Here is an 18,289-nt window from a genome sequence, read left to right as displayed (position 1 = left end):
CTTCAATTGAAGCTACTGGTCACAAATCAATAACAACTATTCAGCACAACTTCAATTGTGGAGAGGGGCCTCAAAGGTTAGAATGAATTAGTTCAAGAGGCTTGGAAGCTCCACTAGAAGAATATGGAAAAATAGATTCTCATCTACCAAATTGACATGCTAAGCAAATGGCAGACTTAACAAGGTTTTATGCATTTAATTGTGCAAACACAGTGCTCAAAACCTGTTCATTGGCGGTCCAAGTCTTCTATGTCATAGCATTGCTTTTAACTTCTCAGTACACAAAGCTTGACGGCTAAAAACATAAGTTTCAAGTTAAAAGCTGACGCTAACAACATAAGTTTTATTGATAGAACAATTAATGCAGATGACATACATGGAGCTGTATTGACCACAGTTTACACTTTGACCCTAAATTCTCATTTCTGAAGAAGCGTTACATTCTAAAGTATTAAGAGAAACATCAGAATTTTATATGTAGCAACATCGAAACCAGTTGAGCAAGAATGTTTAGAACAATCAGTAATGACACATTCTGCAAAACGCAGCATCAGAGGAAAGGAAGACTGAAGTGAGCCTGAGTATGGATAGTAGAGCTGTACAAGAGGAGAAGTAGAGGGAATCTTTAGTTGGTACAAACCACTTAAGCTCCCTTGTAACAACACTATCTTGGTGCTTTGTCCTTGATCATATGATCAGCAAGGATTCAACTACACAATTATATCCTTTGTAAATTTTGAAATCCTTAGCAAATTTTTAGAAATATGAGGAACCCCGCACTTTTTTAAGTAAAAGAACATAGATTTCAAACACTGGTGAAGAGTAAAACCTGTATGAAATGTTCAGACGCTCACATTCCCAACTTGAGTTTGTCCTGGCCAGTGTAGCTGCATTTACAACACTGACCCAAATCTGTGTGCCATGATCATGGCTCTTGACTTGATGTACCAAACTGGTTCTCTGACTGTAGTTGAAGCAGTTGTTGCATAATTATTGAAACATTGTGAGTAGAACAAGAGGCTTGAATTGAGTATCCTTGAGCTGGAGAAACTTGATGTGAAATCATAGCTGGTGAGACATGCATGCTTGACACCATATTAGGTTGAGGAGAACTGCAGTATGGCTTGACTCACATGGTAATAGGCTTGTTTCTATATTAGAACCTCTACCATAATCTCTTCCCCTCCTGAAATTGATTAGACTGAAAGTGCTAAGAATATGAGGAACAAAATTCACATGCTGAGCTAAAAGAACTGAGTGAGAGGTAGGATTAGTATTGAATGGGAGTTTGCTGAGGTACTAAGACTATGGAACAGGATTATAGCCAGCAACACTACACTTTTTGACCAAAACTAGGCCTATAGTCCGCATCAGTGGCACCTTGATGATTAACAACATTATCATTTGTTTCTGGTTCTTATTCTAGCCAAACTTATATGACATATACTGCTAAACTAACCAAATTCACCGAATCTTCATTGAAGTCTAAACTAATGCAGCTGATAGCAAAGCATTATTCTTTTCTAATTGTAACTCATACTTTTGTAACAAAAATGGTGCCTTTTGCAATGATATTCTTCCAAAGCTAGAAGTAATGTTAACTACCCACAACAACGACTCAGGACAATCCAGTACGTAATTCAAACAATCTTCATCAGTTTATCACACAACCACTACAAATAATTACATCTTCAACATTAGTGGTTGCCAATGCAGCTCACCAGAAGGCATTTTACCAGTTTGGCAAAAATTTTTCACATAGGCGTGGGGCTTAGAGAATCCACAAATGGTAATTTAGTGCTATTAGGGACCATTTGTACCTTTGTAGTTAATGCTATTATGGTAAATTTAGTGCTATTATGGTAAATTTAGTCTATTATGGTTCTCATCTCAACATACTATGTAATCTCACTTTGTTTTTTGAGTATAGAGCCCATTGTACCTTTGTAGTTAATACTGTTGTATTTAATTTGTTACAAGATGGCTAATTTCTAACTAAGGAGTACTTGTAAAAGTAGATTTAACTCAAATAAATGTGCATCCAGCAACCTATACAATTGTAAAGGTACTTCTACTCAATGAAATGTGTTAGCAGTACAATTGTAAAAGTACTTTTATTTGTACTTGTAAAAGTAGATTTACCTCAGATAAAATGTGTATCCGGAAACTATACAATTGTAAAAGGTACTTCTAACTCAAATCAAAAGTGTTAAAGGAGTACAATTGTAAAGTACTTTTAAGTTTTAACTCAATGAATGGGTATCCAGCAAACTTACACTGCTAAGCTCCAAAAAAATCAGTTTTCAGATGCTGAACAACACTGCCAAGTTGCAAAAATGCAAACATGAGCTGCAACTCCAAAAAAACACTCCCGGAAACGGCAAGTCTAGAACAGCTGGGAACATCCAAGCAGCCTCCCCAGAATCAGCTTAACTTCCAGCAGACAAGAAACTGCAAAACCTGCAAACTATCCATGGAACACAGAAAAATGCAGCAATTAAGCTGCAGCTCCACAGCCAGCACCTTCCAAAATTCTCCTCTAGAAACACCACACAGACACAAAAGAAAGCAGCTTTCTGTTGCAGCAACTTCAACATGCCCACACTCAGCCAACCAAACACTGCAACACTGCATGACACTCTATAAACTCAAAAAAAAATGCCCAAGCTTCATATCAACAAAAAAGAACTGTACAAACTGCAAAGTTCTCCCGGAAACAAAAAAAAACATAAACTGCACAAACACACAGCTGCAGGAAACTCCTAAACATTGTACAAACTGCAGTGCAAAGAACACAAACCCCGACAGTCCTACCAAAATCAAAATTCAGTCTTGATCTGCATTAATTAGAAAATCTGTTCAAATCTGGTCTGATTCAGAAAATATCAAAACATAAAAAAAAAAGTTTCACTCCAAAATTAATTAACTCTACCTATGATGGAAAATAGAGAAGAAACACTAGACCATAGTCAACTAAAGAAACCAAATTACAAATAGAATCTAACACGTGTAATTTTCTTTTGCAGCTTTCTTACAAAAATATTTTCATCAATTCAAATATATTCCACAGACCAAACAAAAGCGTATAGTTCTTTATACTTAAACACAGAGAACAAAGAATGGAATTGAAAATGTGGAGAAAAAATTAAAGTGAAATTGTAAGACTCCCTAATTATAGTTAAGTTAAAAATATGAAGAGCCTTTAAGCCAATACCTATGCCAAAAAATATGCTACATAGCACACACCAAGCAATTGTACAGTAGAGTAAGTTGAAGACTAAAGAAGAGAAGAAGTTGACTTAGGCTAACTACTTAAAACACTAGTAAAAAGCGCCAGCATATAAAGTATCACTTTAAGTAAGTAAGGATAGTTGTGAATATTTACTTCTTTCAGCTTCCAGCTTTCTTCATAGTCAATATCCCCCCTCAAGCTAAACTGCCTGCATTTTGAGCTTGTTAAAAAAAAACTTTGGCTCGGCAATAAACAAATCCATCACTCTGCAGTAAAATGAATTGAATCTCCAACTTCACTACACTTCAGATCATATTTGTGTAGATCTCAACTTGATTCTGCTTCATAGCTGCTCTGCATTGCAAATCAATCTTCATAACCTTCATGTGTCAATCTGAACTGTTAATCCAACTACTACACAAACTACCACAGTACCAGCTTCTTCATCAACAGCTCCACCCATTATCTACTACCAAACACCATGAAAGGAACTTCACTTCAGTAAACCATCAGCAACAGCTTAAAAGGAACTTCACTTCAGTAAACCAACAGTATCAGCTTCAGTTTATCAACAGCTAAATTGTGCTTCAATGCCAACATCAACAATAGCAAATTATCAACAACTTTCACTTCAATTTTAATTCAGCTGCTAACCACAACTCAATCTCAACTACTACAAAGCTCCAAAAAAAAAAAAAAATCACTTCAGTATACTAACAGCAACAATAAGAACTTCACCTCATATACTAACAGCCAACTTCAATTGAAGCTACTGGTCACAACTCCAATTACAGACTATTTCATGCACAACTTCAATGTGGAGAGGCCTCAAAGGTTAGAATGAATTAGTTCAAGAGGCTTGAAAGCTCCACTAGAAAAATATGGAAAAATAGATTGTGCAATCTACCAAATTGACATGCTAAGCAAAATGGCAGACTTAACAAGTTTTATTATGCATTTAATTGTGCAAACACAGTTCACCAACCTGGTTCATTGGGGGTCCAAGTCTCTTATGTCATCGATTGCTTTTAACTTGTCAGTACACAAAGCTTGATGGCAAAAACATAAGTTTCAAGTTAAAATTTTGACGGCTAAACACATAAGTTTTATTGATAGAACAATTAAGTGCAGATGACATACATGGAGCTGTATCGAACACAGTTTTACACTTTGACCCTAAATTCTCATTCCTAAGAAGCGCTTTACATCAAAGTATTAAGAGAAACATAATTTTTATATGTAGCAACATTGAAAACAGTTAGCAAGAAGTTTTAGAAAATCAGTAGATGACACATTCTGCAAACAGCAAGCAGCAGAGAAGAAGACTGAAGTAAGCCTGAGTATGGATAGTAGAAGCTGGAAACAGAGGAGGATAGAGGGAATCTTTAGTTGGTACAAACCAACTTTAAGCTCCCCTTGTAACACACTATCTTGGTGACTTTGTCCTTGATCATATAATGAACACACAAGGAATTCAACTACACAATTATTATCCTTTGTAAATTTTAAATCCTTAGCAATTTTTAGACATATGAGGAACACCGAGAACATTTTTAAGATAAAGAACATAGATCAAAGCCCTTGGTAAAGAAGTAAAACCTGTATGAGAAATGTTCACACGCTCACAATTCCCAACTTGAGTTTGATCCTGGCCAGTGTATTGCATTTACAAACAACTTACCAATCTGTTGTGACATGATCAGTGGCTCTTGACTTATGTACCAAACTGGTTCTCTGACTGTAGCTGAAGCAGTTGTTGCATATTTTTAGAAACATTGTGATTAGACAAAGAGGCTTGAATTGAGGATTTATAACCTTGAGCTGGAGAAACTGATGTGAAATCATAGCTGGTGACATTGCATGCTTGAACAGCCACATTAGGTTGAGGGAACACAGTGTGGCTTGACTTACCACTGTTAAATAGGCTTATTTCTATAATTAGAACCTCTACCATAATCTCTTCCCCCTCCTAAAAACTGATTAGACTGAAAGTGTTGAGAATATTGAGCACAAATTCACATGTTGGCTAAAAGAGCTGAATGGAGGTAGGATTAAAGTATTGAAATTGGGAGTTTGCTGAGGTACTAAGTACAATGGACAGATTTAGCCAGCAACACTAACACCTTTATGACCAAAACTAGACTATAGTCCGCATCAGTGGCACCTTGATTATTAACAACATTACATTTGATTTCTGGTTCTTATTCTAACCAACTTATAATTGACTATACTGCTAAACAACCAAATTCACTCTCTCCATTGAAGTCTAACTAATAGCAACTGATGACAAAGCAGTATTCTTTTCTAATTGTAACTCATACTTTTGTAAACAATATTGTGCCTTTTGCAATGATATTCTTCCAAAGCTAGAAGTAATGTTAACTACCACAACAACGAACTCAGGACAAATCCAGTATGTAATTCAAGAAATCCTCATCAGTTATCACACAACCACTAGTAGGTAGTACATCATCAACATATTGTTTCATTTTTAGCATGTATTCACTCCTAGTTAGGTTTTCTTTCATCGTATCAAATACTTTACAAACTAAATCATACTTTGAATAATCAAAATCAGAATAACCACACCCACCAATTTCACTATCCACCACAGAACTTAAACAAGTAGAGTACATATTCAATAAAGAGTTATACACAATCCTACTGGGGTTCAATAAGCCCCTAATTAAACGGAAATGAACAGTTTTACAGACTCTCAAATTGCGTGTCGCGGCAAAAGCCTTGAGAGCCGAAGAGGAAGTATAGTTATCACACAAAGTATAAGTATAAGAAGCGGATTTTTTCATCGGGGCATAGAACAAAATGGCATCCTGTGGCATTTTGTTGCAAATAAAATCAATAATGATGGTGTTCCAAAGGACGGTTGTTGGGTGGGGAATCGTGCCGAACAGTTGGCGGGCTAAATGAGGTTGGCCTTCCTAGCATATTTTGCAAAGACGGAAACGAATTGTGGGGGTTTTGAGTTTGGGAAGTGGCGGTGAAAGGGAAGGCTGGCGGAGTGGTTGTTGTTGGAGTCCCACACCGTCTAAGCACGCTTAAACCTATTGATTTATAAGAGAATGTAATCCTCCCATTCAATAAGGTCTTATTAGGTGAGGAGTCAGACCCACCTCATATTCTATCATGGTATCAGAGCCCAGGTTCAGTTGAGCTGAATGCTTGACCAGGGGGTGAGGAGTTAGAGCCGACAATTACCTTACAGGCATGACCCAACATATGGGCTTGACCGTGAGGGGAAGTGTCTAAGTCCCACACCAACTAGGCACGCTCAAACCTACTGGTTTATAAGAGAAGGTAATCCTCTCATTCAACAAGACGCTCAGGTTCAGTTGAGCTGAGTGCTTAACCAACAGGTGAGGAGTTAGAGCCGATAACTACCTTACAGGCATGACCCAACATATGGCTTGACCGTGAGGGGAAGTGTTTGAGTCCCACATCGACCAGGCACACTCAAACCTACTGGTTTATAAGAGAATGTAATCCTCCCATTCAACAAGACCTTATTGGGTGAGGAGTCAAACCTACCTCAAATTTTATTAGTTGTGGATGGTGGTCGAGAAGGGAGTAGCACATTGAGTTTTATGTCATAATAGATGTTGTAAAGCTTGAGTTAGTTATCGTAAATTTATGTGTATTCATAAATAACGGTCATAAGACCATCACTTAACTGAAGCATATACAAAATTACTATCTGTTTGGTGATTAGGAAAACTAGAGAGAAGAAAAAGATCTGACTTGTTGAGATTAATGTTTTTAGTGTTTGAGTCAACTNGATTTTTTCATCTGGGCATAGAACAAAATGGCATCTTGTGGCATTTTGTTGCAAATAAAACCAATAATGATGGTGTTCCAAAGGACGGTTGTTGGGTGGGAAATCGTGTTGAACGGTTGGCGGGCTAAATGAGGTTGGCCTTCCTAGCATATTTTGCAAAGGCGGAAACGAATTGTGGGGGTTTTGAGTTTGGGAAGTGGCGGTGAAAGGAAAGGCTGGCGGAGTGGTTGTTGTTGGAGTCCCACACCGTCTAAGCATGCTTAAACCTAGTGATTTATAAGAGAAGGTAATCCTCCCATTCAATAAGGTCTTATTAGGTGAGGAGTTAGACCCACCTCATATTCTATCATAGTATCAGAGCCCAGGTTCAGTTGAGCTGAGTGCTTGACCAGCGGGTGAGGAGTTAGAGCCGACAACTACTTTACAAGCATGACCCAACATATGAGCTTGATCATGAGGAGAAGTGTCTAAGTCCCACACTAACTAGGCACGCTCACACCTACTAGTCTATAAGAGAAGGTAATCCTCTCATTCAACAAGACGCTCAGGTTCAGTTGAGCTGAGTGCTTAACCAACGGGTGAAGAGTTAGAGCCGACAACTACCTTACAGCCATGACCCAACATATAGGCTTGACCGTGAGGGGAAGTGTTTGAGTCCCACACCGACTAGGCACGCTCAAACCTACTGGTTTATAAGAGAAGGTAATCCTCCCATTCAACAAGACCTTATTGGGTGAGGAGTCAAACCTATCTCAAATTCTATCAGTTGTGGATGGTGGTCGAGAAGGGAGTAGCACATTGAGTTTTATGTCATAATAGATGTTGTAAAGCTTGAGTTAGTTATCGTAAATTTATGTGTATTCATAGATAACAGTCATAAGACCATCACTTAACTGAACCATATACAAAATTACTATCTGTTTGGTGATTGGGAAAACTAGAGAGAAGAAAAAGATCTGACTTGTTGAGATTAATGTTTTTAATGTTTGAGTCAACTTTCAGCTGTACAAGATTTGTATGCATTCAAGTTGCTTCCTTATTTATTTATTGGGTTGGTACTCAAAATTATACAGTATCAAATAATTTTATAAAGAAAATTATTTATGGTGCCTCTCAAATTTTCTTTGGACATTAGACAAGTGAGTTGAATATGTTTGTATTTTGTGCGTTAAAAATGTTTTTAGTGGAGAACAGTTTAGAGTGTAAATCAAAATTTCATAAAAACAAATAGTGGTAATGATTGTCCTTTNTATATATATATATATATATATATATATATATATTATTTTAATAATACTATACCAACAACCCTCCTCTCACAAACTTTCTTTCATAATCTTTACGTAGCAGTTTGCAATTAGTTAGTTCACAACGGGTCCCATTAATTAATTGCGAGCTAACCAATTGTGAGCTGCCACGTCAGGGTTATGAGAAAAACTTTGTGAAAAAAATTGTTGATATAGTATTATTCTTTTATTTATTTATTTATTTATTTTGGTCTATTTAAAGAGTGAGGTAATGATTAAAAAAAAAAAAAACTATATTTTTTTTGGTCTTTTTAAAGAGTGATGTTAGATCTACAACTTAATCTCACAACTATCAACGTGAAAGCTTGTCATTGGTCAGCTTTCAAAATGGGTCCCGTCTATCTATTTACGAGCTAACCAATAACAAGTTACCACGTCGAGAGTTATGAGAAAATATTGTGAGAGAGAATTGTGAATCTAACATTATTGTTTTTCAAAAAGTATTGGTATGCTGTAAATATCAATATTCGACCGATTCTCTAATACTAAATAAAACTATGTCATGCATTTTTTGTGTTAATATTGTATAAAAACAAAAAAACAAGAATTTAATTCAAAGGCCTCGGGAAGCTAATAGTCTTCATGTCAAGAGTCTTATTTCATTAACGTATATTAGAGTTAAAGGAGTTAATCATAGTATTTTCGACGATAGAATATGAATATGTGGGACTGAAAACCAGGGGGTAAAATAATTATATCATGATGACCATGAGATAATTAAATTAAAATAGCAATATTAAAAGTAAAAATTACAACTTGAATACTATTATTTTAATGTTATTAATTCCTATCTTTCTCTTTCTCTTTTCCCCAAAGAGTTGTATACAAACCAATAACTATCAATATTGCTCCTAGAATTCTGAAATAATTGAAATTAAATTAATTAGTTAATTATGAAAAATGATAGACTGATCAACAATAGTAATTAATAATTAATTCAAGAAATTAATTAAAATTTAAACATACCCTCCCAAGTGCAGGGCATCTCCTAAAATTAGAAGTCCCATAATGGCTGAAATTATTGTCGCTAAAGGTCTAAATGTTGTCATGAAAACTGGACCTCTCCTTCTTATATTACCAACTTTCACCTCAGTTTAATCTCAGCTGCAACCACAAACTCAATCTCAACTACTACAGAAAATCCAAAAAAAAAAAAAAAAAAAAAAAACATCACTTCAGTATACTAACAGCAACAACTTCAAGAACTTCACCTCAGTATAGTTACATAACAAACTCAATTGAAGCTACTGGTCACACCTCAATTAACAGATATTCATGCACAACTTCAATTGTGGAGAGGGGCCTCAAAGGTTAGAATGAATTAGTTCAAGAGGCTTGGAAGCTCCACTAGAAAATATGGAGAAATGATTGTGCAATCTACCAAATGACATGCTAAGCAAAATGGCAAAGACTTAACAAGGTTTATTATGCATTTAATGTGCAAACACCAGTGCTCAAAACTTGTTCGTTGTGGAGTCCAAGTTCTTATGTCATAGCATTGCTTTTAACTGTCAGTACACAAAGCTTGAGGATAAAAACATAAGTTTTACCAATAGAACAATTAAGTGCAGATTAACTACATGGAGCTGTATTGAAAACAACTTTAAGCCCCCATTGTAACAACACTATCTTGGTGACGTCCTTGATCATATAATGATCAGCAAGGAATTCAACTACAAATTTTATCTTGATGTACCAAACGTTCTCTGATGCAGCTGGAGTAGCTGTTGCATAATTATTAGAAACATTGTGAGTAGACAAAGAGGCTTGAATTGAGGAATTATAACCTTGAGCTGGAGAAACTTGATGTGAAATCATAGCTGGTGAGACATTGCATGCTTCAACAACCATATTAGTTGAGGGAGAACTGCAGTATAGCTTGACTTACCACATGGTAATAGGCTTTCTATTAGCCTCTACCATAATTCCTCCTCTGAAAACTGATTAGATGAAAGTGCTGAGAATATTAAGGAACAAAATTCACATGCTGAGCTTCAAGAGGTGAGAGAGAGGTAGGATTAAAGTATTGAAATTGGGAGTTTGCCGAGGCACTAAGTACTATGGAACAGGATTATAGCCAGCAACACTTAACACCTTATGACCAAAACTAGGACTATAGTCCGCATCGAGGCACCTTGATGATAACAACATTATCATTTGATTTCTGGTTTATTCTAACCAAACTTATAATTGACATTTACTACTAAATAACCAAATTCGCCAAATCTCCATGAAGTCTAAACAATGGCAGCTGATAGCAAACCATTATCTTTTCTAATTTTAACTCAATACTTTTGTAACAAATATTATGCCTTTTGCAATGACATACTTCCAATTCTAGAAGTAACGTTAACTAACACAACAATGAACTCAAGAATATATTAACTGTGACAAAATTGGAGTCTCATATCCTAGTAATCATGAATTACTAAGATATACTTTTGTAACAAATTATGCCTTTGATGAAAATAACAGCTACTAACCAAAGGTAAATAAATAAAAAGAAAAATATATTAACTGTGACAAAATTGGAGTCTCATATCTTAGTAATCATGAATTATAAAAGAAAGATAAACATGAAAGCGATTCCATTTAAAAATGCATCAATTATTAAGCTTCTTCAGATGTTTCTCAAACATGTAGCCTCTAGCACACCATAAAAACCAAATTTCAGCAACCACAATAACATTGACATATTATTAAATGGGTGAGAAAATATGTGCAACGGATCCTTAGAATTCACAACAAAATGCATAGATAGAGTAGGAAACAATAAAAAAAGAGATCATAATACATCACCTCAAGCCCAATACAGAAGGGCAATTCTGCTTCTTTATCCATCTATCAGTGATGAATCTTATTGTCCAAGTATACTAAGTAACCAACAGCATCATACTTGAAATGCTTAGAGTACGACCCTCTTTTGAAGCTTTCAACTTAGTTTCTCCACAAACATACCTGGGGATGGTCATACACCTTAAAATCAGGGCAAATTTTTCAGAGTTTCAATAAATAAAACCCTTATCCGAATGAAACAGCAGCAGTAATCTTCAAAACATAATTCTTAAAGATTAGAAAGGAAGAAGACACTAGTATGTGCATGCGTAAAACAAATATGTGTATAGAAACAAAAAATCAAAGAAGCCAAGAAGTTAAACAGCATTAGGTCGTATGGACATCGAGTCTAAACATTAGGCAGCAATTCATGGCAACAATTACAAACACTTGAAGCACCAATACAGCAAACAGAGGTACAGTAGTCCCAATAAAGTAGATTAATTAGCACAGTTAACAAAACTCACAGCTTAAAACACTCCCACAACTATCTGAACACATTAATAATGAACACCAGTTTAATCTTTACACTTTATCGTTTTATATTCACCAGCGAGACTAACAATAAGAATTTAGACAACAAAAAATACCATAGTTGGATTGTTTCTCAACGGTGTTGGTGTTGTTCGGTTGTGGTTATCTTCACTGCCCTTATCTTCTTCAAAACAAGCTTTTAATCCATTTGTGAGTCATTTGATACTTCAAATCAATTATTGCGAGAGAAATAGAACTCAAATATACACAGAAATGTAACATTAGACAGACAGTCAAGTCTTAATGTAAAGAGGAAGAATGTATGGTCCAGAAATATACGTCTAAATCAACAGATTTGAGGACAGAATCTGGATTTTGACGGCTCCTCCTCTCGGTGGATCTTTTGTTCTGAATGTGCATGTAGACCATCACTGTACATTCCTTTGCAAGTATATCTTTACATCAAATTCCAATTACTATGAAATTGGGCATCCTCTAACGATCCATAAAACAGCATGTCTTGGCTGTTTCAATAAAATAAAAACATTCTTAAAATGATAAGAATCTCAACCACATACATGGTTTATATATAGATGAAAAAATAAGTAAATTAGAGTGGATGTTTAATGAACTCACCATTTAGTGACAACAACAGGATCTGGGCCACAGGAGTCTTGGTCATTGGCTCAAGAATCTCAACCATTGTTCAATAGAGAGATTAGCCTCAATAGCTTTACAGAATTCTTCAAAACTCCACGTCTTAAACATCAGATTCTCCAGCTTTTCCATTAGTCTTGCCATTGTCATGGTCTTGCTTGGCCTTCTTTGAGAATGCTCAAAAGAAATCCTAAAAGCTTGCACTGTCACATTGGAACGTCATTAAGTGATAAATAAAGAGTCATTCAAAATGGTATAAGAATTATTATCAGCTGCCTCAGAGATTCAAATTTCAGAGAGATGAGTTGACACATGTTATAAAAAATAAACAAATAGTGACAAAGAAAAGATACCCTAATTCAAAATTAAATAATACCACAAATTCCAAAGTTTAACAATCCACAAATAAAAATCTGAATTGATTGAAGAACATCACAACATTAAAATATAAACAAAATATACAGTGACCTCAAGATGATAAGCTGCTTAGAAGTCAACCCAACCGTGGCGACAGCTATCAATCCTCCCTACAGAGCACAACAAACATCCTAAATAAAATGAAAATAAGACCTTATATATACAGTACAGTAAGCAGTGAGTAATAGCAGGACTTGTACCAAAATTACACATCTATCTGTCATTCCAGTTACTGAATGTCATAACTCATATTTCATATGAATTTCAAACTTCTTCTAGCATAATAATTCTGTATTTTCCACTATAAATTACAATTTAAAGTTAAATTGGCATGCATAATCTTGTAATTCATAAGCATATATATTGTACTTTACTAAAACCCCACATAGCAATTAAGTAAAATTAAGCATGAGATGAGAGTGCGACTTCCAATCCCCGGAGAAAATATCACACTTTCTTCTCCGCTATCTGGTAACAACCACAATACTTCAATCAAATCAGAAACTCACAACACGCTTATAAGTCTCAAAGACTGAACAAAATATGAGATTCTTAGTACCAAGCAGAAGGGCCACTAAAGAAGAATAAATGGCAATGGATCAATACAAAAATGCATATCACAAAAATTTGCACAAATACCAACCTTATTAGTATCACGTTTAAAACAAAAAACAAATAATCAGTGAAACCCATCACAATTATCAGAACTTACAATCACGAAATAATTATTGGTTTGGAGATATCATAATAGGAGTACACTCCCAGCTGAGTAATGACCTGGAGCATTGCAATACTACAAAAAGCAGAATATAAAAAATGTAAAAGTATAAAAAACCCAACCCCAACAAACCAAAATGTGATTAATCATTACCTTTTTGAGGCGTATCATTATCATATCCGGCTCTGAAAATTGAAACATCAACAAAAGAGACAGCTCATTAATGTTTCATGCACGCTATATTGAAATAAAAAACAAAAATCCAATTCAGAAGCCAAAATAGTTACCTTTTTCAGGCTCAGATTCTGACATCATACTCTGCAACATCAATAGAAATTATCAGGTGGTGTTGCTTGTGCACATCAGTTTTAGCATCAACGGGCGTGGTCTCTAGATCAGGCGATGAAACTCGGGGAGCTGAAAAATAAAAACCTAAAAGCTAGACCTGAACTCCAACTGGGAAGATGAAATTTCTCTGCAGCTTTGGTGGGAAAATGAGAGAGAGCGCCAAACTGACTTTGGGCAAACCTGTTTTCTGGTGAATGTGAAAGGATTAACACGTTTCAAGCGTTTGCATGTGAACGTAAATGGTCCAGTTTACTTGAAATAATCAAGTTTTAAAGGACCTTTGATGCCCCAGTTATATGATACCATATGTCTAATAACATTTTATTATGCCAAGACATTTGATGCCTAATTAAATGATGCTATTGTCTAATAATATTCCAACCATATCACCGGGGGTGTTCGGGATAATTTGTATATAGATTTCAACCAACTTTCAAGTCTTAAAGTTGACAATGGGTAAATCCCCTAATAGTCACTCTATAACAATCAGGTGATTGAACTTAGGACCTTGAGTCATATACTCAAGAGATAGTGACAGCTGAAACCCTCCAGTGATGGTTAGATTGAACTATATATTACTTCAATTTAATGTATATTATTTTCTCTGCAAATAAGTGTCATAACAAATCTTGAACCATAATATTATCGTCATCTAAAATAATTACGATTGATTTGTCAATTAGAATATTTATTCCAATATGTAGAAGAAAAAAAACTATTGTCAAGAATTCTTGTTACATAATTCTATTTCTCTTTAAAAGAAACATTTATATTGTTTCTCCAATCTTCTTGCCCATCAAAGCTATTTGAAGCATCCAATAAATCTTTATCACAATCTCTTTAGTCTTTTCAATGCACGTAAATGAACTTTTCTTCTAATGGAAGACCATTAGCATACTGTTGACCAATGTGGACTAATATATTAACCATACAGATCAATGATATAATATATCTATATATATATATTATCGCAACTGAATCTAACACAAACCAATATAAACATAACTTTGCAAGTCAATTACAGAAATTTAAAGATTAACATTTAGACCGTACCTTGCAAAAGAAAACATAATACAGAAAGTAGCATACATTATTGCAGAGGTATTACAACTCTGAAATTCAATTAAATCCATGACCTTGCACAGCCGAAACTTATTGAAAGAAAATCAAGATGATTGAGTTAGACATCAGGAAAACCAACTAATCCATACTAATCACTGCATTATTTAATTTTTTCTGCAGATTGATCACAAATCTACTTCATTTCGTTGCATAGCAACCGTCCCCCCAGCTTCCAGAATTTGTTTCTCAAGCTACAATCAACATAAGTAGACCAATAAATCTAGAGAAGATGCAGTATTTTCAAACAAAAACATACACACAGGCTACAACCTGGAGCTTCCCAGAAACCACTCCCAAGCAAAAATATGGCAAGCAGTAACGAAACCACACCCAAGCAGTTACCTGTATTTGTGTCATGGGAAACAAATAGGGGATAAATTGAAAGAAAACTAAAGAACCGTAAGCACCTGGAGTTGCTGCCCTTCAGCTGATGACCGTGAGCATCCAACTTCCTGAAACTCAAGTTCTTTTAATCCCTGTGCAAGATACAACAACAAATCAACTAGTTTTGTATATAGTTCAGTTAAGTGATGGTCTTATGACTGTTAGCTATGAATACACATAAATTTACGATAACTAACTCAAGCTTTACAACATCTATTAGGACACAAAACTCAATGTGCTACTCCCTTCTCCACAAATAAATTTCCTTGAAGACTATCATAAACCTCTCCAAATTTCATGTATTTATCAAAAAACTTCCCTTTCCAATCGACTAAATATGCCGTAATTGAACCAAGTCTCCACGAGTTTCTTTCATAATCAAAATACAACCAAAAAAAGCTATAGAACAATGTAGAAAACAAACACAAATCGCACGCATTAACACGATTATTTTCAATTTTTCATCAAACAAAACAAAGAAGAAGAAGAAGAATTTGATTACTATTTTCTCGCGTGGAGAAGCCGTTTTTGAGAGAAATGGCCACTGAAATTGAGATGAATGAGTCGTGAGAAATTAGAGGGGAGAAATCGGAATCGATGAGTGGAGTTCGAGGAAGAGTTGAAGAAGAGGAGAGAGTTGGTGAAAGCCATGGAAGGAAACTTGAGAGAATTGGAAGGAAATGTTTTTGGTTTCGTTTGTGTTTTGGCTTTTCAAGTGAGTTGAAGAGAACTGAAGTTCTTTTTGGTAGACAATAGCTGGTGGTGGTGGTGGTAGACGACAGACAACGGCGGTTCAAATTTGATTTTGGGAGAGATATCTAATTTAGGGGAAGGAGAGCAATTTCAATTTTAGGGTTTCAATTTTGGGAGAGATTTTTTATCTAGGAGAAGGAGAGTTTGAATTCGGGGAAAATAATTTGGGGAAAGACATCATATTCGGGAGGAATGGAATTTGAATTTTTTCAGAACCCCTTTTTTTTTCTTGGGAGGTGAGGTGTTAGCTCACTTGATTCTGCTTCAATAGCTGCTCTGCATTTCAAATCACATCTTCATAACCTTCAGTGTGTCAATCGGAACTGTTAATCCTCAACTACTACACAAACTCAAGATAGGAACTTCACTTCAGTAAACCAACTGTACCAGCTTCAGTTTATCAACAGCTCCACCTTATCTACTACACAAAACTCAATGAAAGGAACTTCACTTCAGTAAACCATCAGCAACAGCTTAAAAGGAATTTCACTTCAGTAAACCAAACAGTATCAGCTTCAGTTTATCAACAGCTCAATTCTGCTTCAATATGCCAACATCAACAATAGCAAATTATCAACAACTTTCACTTCAATTTTAATCTATTAACAACTTTCNAATTTGTGACCACATTGCTCCAGCCCGAGTGCTATTTCTTTCACTTGCTCTTCATCAAAGCTCCCCAGGCCTCCAAAGCACAAGAAAACAACTGATGAATCAGATTGATCATCAAGCCATTTCATGATCTCATCTTTTTCTGAATCATCACCGAAACATAATTTAACAGTCTCCCCCTTCACATCAATAAGCGGCCCAACTGTGTAAACTTGATGCAAATTATCGTCTTCAAAATCATTCTTATGCGCGCTATATTGAAATAAAAACAAAATCCCAATTCTTAGAAGCCAAAATAGTTACCTTTTTCAGGCTCCAGATTCTGATCTTCATACTCTGCAACATCAATAGTAAAATTATCAGGTGATGTTGCTTGTGCCACATCAGGTTTAGTAACAACGGGCGTGGTCTCTAGATCAGGCGATGAAAACTCTTGGGAGCTGAAAAATAAAAACCTACAAGCTAGACCTGAATCTCCAACTGGGAAGATGAAATTTCTCTGCACCTTTGGTGGCAAAAAATGAGAGAGCGCGAAACTGACTTTGGGCTTCATATTCCACCATGTCACTATGGATGTTCAGAACAATTTGTGCACATCTCAACTAATCTCCCAGCGCTTGAAGTTGACAGTTGGGTAAATCCCCTCAATGATTATCTCTATTAACAATCTAGGTGGATCAAACTTAGGATCTCTTGAATAATACACACAAGAGTCCTAGTTGACAGTTGGACCATCCAATGGTGGTTAGATTGAACTATATATTACTTCAACTTAAGTGCCTAGTTAGTAAATACGGGTACGGCAAAAAAAGGGTACGAGAATTTTACGGATATAATATGGCAAATGGTGAAAAATACGTTGATAAAAATTCGGCCATAAAATTCGGATACGGAAAAAATACGGTACAGGAATATACATGTTTAATACGGTACATTAGCAATAATACGTTTTGAAAAATACGGTAATATTAATCTTAGTTTTAACACTCTTATGGACTACTGATTAAAATACTATATTTGTTACTTCTATTTCTATATAAGTGTTTGTTTTAAGAAGTAAACATTCAGTTTTAATATTAAAATTATAAACCTTTAATTATATATTTAAGTTAATACGGCAAGAGCTGTAAATGAGCAGCTATCATTTATTTTATTTACATTATTTTTTATTGATCTAAAGTTCTAATTTTGTATTAGAAGGAGACATCATGAATTTATATAGTATTTTTAGATATAAGGTATCCAAATCTAACATCATCAATCCTGAAACAAAAGATTTGAAGTTGTGGGGTATGTCAGAATTTGTTTTTAATATATTAATTAATAATTAAAATGAATGATAATAACAAATGTAAGGAAGATCTTAAAAGAAGTAGAAAAAGTTTGTTGTTGTGAACCCTCCGTTAAGATCTCTCCACGTAGGCACATGGAACCGACCCCACCATCCAATTTTGTGATTCTGAAACTTCACCAGTTCACCCACCGTCTTGCCTTTTGCCTCTAGCCTTTGCTGCTGTTTGTATTTCCCCCAAAATCAAAACCCACCGTCCACCATTTCCTTGATACAAACACATCTAAAATCTAAATCTCAATCTCGTTCTCTTCGTTCCTGGAGTTGTGGTGGATGGCAAGAACCA

The 18,289-nt window shown here is 35.3% G+C and overlaps 1 pseudogene; it reads left to right on the top strand.

The window, feature by feature from the left end:
* The window catches only part of LOC116112132, a 42,706-nt pseudogene that overhangs the window by 14,861 nt on the left and 9,556 nt on the right, over nucleotides 1-18,289 (top strand).

Source organism: Pistacia vera, unplaced genomic scaffold (assembly GCF_008641045.1).
Source record: "Pistacia vera cultivar Batoury unplaced genomic scaffold, PisVer_v2 Contig656, whole genome shotgun sequence".
Classification (NCBI taxonomy): domain Eukaryota; kingdom Viridiplantae; phylum Streptophyta; class Magnoliopsida; order Sapindales; family Anacardiaceae; genus Pistacia; species Pistacia vera.
Note: the sequence above shows the minus strand (reverse complement) of the source record. Positions and strands in the feature narration are given on the sequence as shown.